This window comes from Vanacampus margaritifer, unplaced genomic scaffold, assembly GCF_051991255.1.
Source record: "Vanacampus margaritifer isolate UIUO_Vmar unplaced genomic scaffold, RoL_Vmar_1.0 HiC_scaffold_111, whole genome shotgun sequence".
In the NCBI taxonomy this organism is placed as follows: Eukaryota; Metazoa; Chordata; class Actinopteri; order Syngnathiformes; family Syngnathidae; genus Vanacampus; species Vanacampus margaritifer.
Genome location: NW_027520821.1, coordinates 7,501 through 12,500, shown reverse-complemented (window position 1 = coordinate 12,500; position 5,000 = coordinate 7,501).

Sequence of the window (5,000 nt, the reverse complement as noted above, 5' to 3'; positions counted from 1 at the left end):
AGGCCGAAATAGGAGCACTATGGGCGGCCTGCCTCAGCACATTTGCCCCCCCCAAATCCTGGTTCTCAAAAATTTTCAAAGTCATTTTTTTTTAATTATTTTCAGAGTGCCACTTCCAGGGGGGTGCTCTGGCGCGCCCAGGCCGAAATAGGAGCACTATGGGCGGCCTGCCTCAGCACATTTGCCCCCCCCAAATCCTGGTTCTCAAAAATTTTCAAAGTCAACTTTTTTTGAATTATTTTCAGAGTGCCACTTCCAGGGGGGTGCTCTGGCGCGCCCAGGCCGAAATAGGAGCACTATGGGCGGCCTGCCTCAGCACATTTGCCCCCCCCCCAAATCCTGGTTCTCCAAAAATTTCAAAGTCAACTTTTTTTGAAATATTTTCAGAGTGCCACCTCTGGAGCCTCTGCAGCGGGGGCTCTCGCCTGCCTGGTCACCCGTCATTCATTTCAATGGGGGGGGGGGGATATGGACGCCTGGTCACCCGGCATTCATTTCAATGGGGAGATTGGAGCCCTGGGCATCCGGCCTTCATTTCAATGGGGGATTTGGACGTCTGGTCACCCGCCATTCATTTCAATGGGGAGATTGGAGCCCTGGGCACCCGGCCTTCATTTCAATGGGGGATTTGGACGCCTGGTCACCCGCCATTCATTTCAATGGGGGGATTTGGACGCCTGGTCACCCGGCATTCATTTCAATGGGGAGATTGGAGCCCTGGGCATCCGGCCTTCATTTCAATGGGGGATTTGGACGTCTGGTCACCCGCCATTCATTTCAATGGGGAGATTGGAGCCCTGGGCACCCGGCCTTCATTTCAATGGGGGATTTGGACGCCTGGTCACCCGGCCTTCATTTCAATGGGGGATTTGGACGCCTGGTCACCCGCCATTCATTTCAATGGGGAGATTGGAGCCCTGGGCACCCGGCCTTCATTTCAATGGGGGATTTGGACGCCTGGTCACCCGGCCTTCATTTCAATGGGGGATTTGGACGCCTGGTCACCCGCCATTCATTTCAATGGGGAGATTGGAGCCCTGGGCACCCGGCCTTCATTTCAATGGGGGATTTGGACGCCTGGTCACCCGCCATTCATTTCAATGGGGAGATTGGAGCCCTGGGCACCCGGCCTTCATTTCAATGGGGGATTTGGACGCCTGGTCACCCGCCATTCATTTCACTGGGGAGATTGGAGCCCTGGGCACCCGGCCTTCATTTCAATGGGGGATTTGGACGCCTGGTCACCCGCCATTCATTTCACTGGGGAGATTGGAGCCCTGGGCACCCGGCCTTCATTTCAATGGGGGATTTGGACGCCTGGTCACCCGCCATTCATTTCAATGGGGAGATTGGAGCCCTGGGCACCCGGCCTTCATTTCAATGGGGGATTTGGACGCCTGGTCACCCGCCATTCATTTCACTGGGGAGATTGGAGCCCTGGGCACCCGGCCTTCATTTCAATGGGGGATTTGGACGCCCGGTCACCCGCCATTCATTTCAATGGGGAGATTGGAGCCCTGGGCACCCGGCCTTCATTTCAATGGGGGATTTGGACGCCCGGTCACCCGGCATTCATTTCAATGGGGAGATTGGAGCCCTTGGCACCCGGCCTTCATTTCAATGGGGGATTTGGACGCCCGGTCACCCGCCATTCATTTCAATGGGGAGATTGGAGCCCTGGGCACCCGGCCTTCATTTCAATGGGGGATTTGGACGCCCGGTCACCCGCCATTCATTTCAATGGGGAGATTGGAGCCCTGGGCATCCGGCCTTCATTTCAATGGGGGATTTGGACGCCTGGTCACCCGCCATTCATTTCAATGGGAAGATTGGAGCCCTGGTCAATCCCTGAAGAGAGACGCTCTCCCCCTGGTCCATGGCGCTCTCCCCCTGGTCCATGGAGTCCCGCAAACGGCCAGCATCAAGCCCCGAAGACAGGCGCTCTCCCACTGGTCCGTGGAGCCCCGAAGACACGCGCCAACAGCCAGCATCAAGCCCCCAAAGAGAGGCGCTCTCCCCCTGGTCCTTGGAGCCCCGCCGACGGCCAGCGACAAGCCCCGAAGTGAGGCGCTCTCCTCCTTGTTCGGCACATGCACGCACACACACCCCTCCGCACGAGCCCCTGTGCGCCCGGCGCGCCCGCAGTTGGAAGAAGGGAAAGAGGGGGAAGAGCTGGAAGTGCTGGAAGTGCTGGAAGTGCTGGAAGTGCTGAAAGTGCTGAAAGTGCTGAAAGTGCTGAAAGTAAAGGGGAAAGCGGACAGCGGCCAGCGGACAGCGGCCAGCGGACAGCGGCCGGGGGACAGCGGCGACAGGCCAAATGTGCTGAGGGCGGCCGCCTATAGTGCTCCTATTTCGGCTATGGCAGGCGCTCTCCCCCTGGTCCATGGCGCTTTCCCCCTGGTCCATGGAGCCCCGCCAACAGCCAGCAACAAGCCCCAAAGAGAGGCGCTCTCTCCCTGGTCCATGGAGCCCCGCCAACAGGCATCAAGCCCCGAAGAGAGGCACTCTCCCCCTGGTCCATGGCGCTCTCCCCCTGGTACATGGAGCCCCGCCAACAGCCAGCAACAAGCCCCGAAGAGAGGCGCTCTCCCCCTTGTCCATGGCGCTCCAGGATGGGGGGGCCAAATGTGCTGAGGGCGGCCGCCTATAGTGCTCTTATTTCGGCTATGGCAGGTGCTCTCCCCCTGGTCCATGGCGCTCTCCCCCTGGTCCATGGAGCCACGCCAACAGCCAGCAACAAGCCCCAAAGAGAGGCGCTCTCCCCCTGGTCCATGGAGCCCCGCCAACAGGCATCAAGCCCCGAAGAGAGGCGCTCTCCCCCTTGTCCATGGCGCTCCAGGATGGGGGGGCCAAATGTGCTGAGGGCGGCCGCCTATAGTGCTCTTATTTCGGCTATGGCAGGTGCTCTCCCCCTGGTCCATGGCGCTCTCCCCCTGGTCCATGGAGCCACGCCAACAGCCAGCAACAAGCCCCAAAGAGACGCGCTCTCCCCCTGGTCCATGGAGCCCCGCCAACAGGCATCAAGCCCCGAAGAGAGGCGCTCTCCCCCTGGTCCATGGCGCTCCAGGATGGGGGGGCCAAATGTGCTGAGGGCGGCCGCCTATAGTGCTCTTATTTCGGCTATGGCAGGTGCTCTCCCCCTGGTCCATGGCGCTCTCCCCCTGGTCCATGGAGCCACGCCAACAGCCAGCAACAAGCCCCAAAGAGAGGCGCTCTCCCCCTGGTCCATGGAGCCCCGCCAACAGGCATCAAGCCCCGAAGAGAGGCGCTCTCCCCCTGGTCCATGGCGCTCCAGGATGGGGGGGCCAAATGTGCTGAGGGCGGCCGCCTATAGTGCTCTTATTTCGGCTATGGCAGGTGCTCTCCCCCTGGTCCATGGCGCTCTCCCCCTGGTCCATGGAGCCACGCCAACAGCCAGCAACAAGCCCCAAAGAGAGGCGCTCTCCCCCTGGTCCATGGAGCCCCGCCAACAGGCATCAAGCCCCGAAGAGAGGCGCTCTCCTCCTGGTCCATGGCGCTCCAGGATGGGGGGGGCCAAATGTGCTGAGGGCGGCCGCCTATAGTGCTCTTATTTCGGCTATGGCAGGTGCTCTCCCCCTGGTCCATGGCGCTCTCCCCCTGGTCCATGGAGCCACGCCAACAGCCAGCAACAAGCCCCAAAGAGAGGCGCTCTCCCCCTGGTCCATGGAGCCCCGCCAACAGGCATCAAGCCCCGAAGAGAGGCGCTCTCCTCCTGGTCCATGGCGCTCCAGGATGGGGGGGCCAAATGTGCTGAGGGCGGCCGCCTATAGTGCTCTTATTTCGGCTATGGCAGGTGCTCTCCCCCTGGTCCATGGCGCTCTCCCCCTGGTCCATGGAGCCACGCCAACAGCCAGCAACAAGCCCCAAAGAGAGGCGCTCTCCCCCTGGTCCATGGAGCCCCGCCAACAGGCATCAAGCCCCGAAGAGAGGCGCTCTCCCCCTTGTCCATGGCGCTCCAGGATGGGGGGGCCAAATGTGCTGAGGGCGGCCGCCTATAGTGCTCTTATTTCGGCTATGGCAGGTGCTCTCCCCCTGGTCCATGGCGCTCTCCCCCTGGTCCATGGAGCCACGCCAACAGCCAGCAACAAGCCCCAAAGAGAGGCGCTCTCCCCCTGGTCCATGGAGCCCCGCCAACAGGCATCAAGCCCCGAAGAGAGGCGCTCTCCTCCTGGTCCATGGCGCTCCAGGATGGGGGGGCCAAATGTGCTGAGGGCGGCCGCCTATAGTGCTCTTATTTCGGCTATGGCAGGTGCTCTCCCCCTGGTCCATGGCGCTCTCCCCCTGGTCCATGGAGCCACGCCAACAGCCAGCAACAAGCCGCAAAGAGAGGCGCTCTCCCCCTGGTCCATGGAGCCCCGCCAACAGGCATCAAGCCCCGAAGAGAGGCGCTCTCCTCCTGGTCCATCTCGCTCCAGGATGGGGGGGCCAAATGTGCTGAGGGCGGCCGCCCATAGTGCTCTTATTTCGGCTATGGCAGGCGAGAGCCCCCGCTGGAGGTGGCACTCTGAAAATATTTCGAAAAAAGTTGACTTTGAAAAAATTTGAGAACCAGGATTGGGGGGCCAAATGTGCTGAGGGCGGCCGCCTATAGTGCTCTTATTTCGGCTATGGCAGGTGCTCTCCCCCTGGTCCATGGCGCTCTCCCCCTGGTCCATGGAGCCCCGCCAACAGCCAGCAACAAGCCCCAAAGAGAGGCGCTCTCCCCCTGGTCCATGGAGCCCCGCCAATAGCCAGCAACAAGCCCCAAAGAGAGGCGCTCTCCCCCTGGTCCATGGAGCCCCGCCAACAGGCATCAAGCCCCGAAGAGAGGCGCTCTCCCCCTGGTCCATGGCGCTCTCCCCCTGGTCCATGGAGCCCCGCCAACAGCCAGCAACAAGCCCCAAAGAGAGGCGCTCTCCCCCTGGTCCATGGCGCTCCAGGATGGGGGGGCCAAATGTGCTCACTGAGGCCGCCCATGGCGCTCCTATTTCGGCTATGGC